Genomic DNA, 723 nt, shown 5'->3' with positions numbered 1-723 from the left:
TCATGCTTTTCTATGTGTATTATTTGTTTAGGATCTGATGGCTTTTGCAGATTAATTTTAACTTATGTCCCTTTTTCTCAAATACAACTTCCCCTTCCTCATCTGCCTGACCACCTGAAGCTGAAAAGAAGCTGCTTTAATGCATTGTGTACTCTATAGCAGGTAACAAGAGCTGTGATTGAGACATGGGAAATGCAGGTGCAAAAGTTATGCAAAGGAAGTAATTTTAAACATCGATGAGTTCTCTGCTGACTGCCTGCTGAATAGGAGGAATCTTTACTCTCTTGTAGAAGTCTTTCATTAGAAAGTGTTAGTCTATTTTAACTGACTGAAACCTCAGTTGCAGGCAGATTTTATTACCCACACTTCTGTTGAAAAACTAAATAGGGCCTTGTTAAACATACCTAAAAATAACATTTACAAAAACCTGTATGTAGGTTTCTTCATGTAGGTTGTGAATTACAGTGAGCAGCTGCACAGTTGTAAATGACTGACAGGACTTCAGTTAATCTATGCCAAAGTAATTGGGAATAGGCATGTTCCTTGAATTCTTAGTTATTTTGCAATGAAAAAGTCCTGTCACAGAGTTTGCTCTTAGATTTAATCCTTCTTGATCCTTCTTGGTCCTTTAAAGGATAAATGATTCTACAGCTTCTCCAGTAGTATTTAAAATAGAGGAAACCAAAGCTAAGCTACGAGTAACCAGTCATTTAGGAGGACGCA

Source organism: Lathamus discolor, chromosome 1 (assembly GCF_037157495.1).
Source record: "Lathamus discolor isolate bLatDis1 chromosome 1, bLatDis1.hap1, whole genome shotgun sequence".
NCBI lineage: Eukaryota > Metazoa > Chordata > Aves > Psittaciformes > Psittacidae > Lathamus > Lathamus discolor.
Note: the sequence above shows the minus strand (reverse complement) of the source record.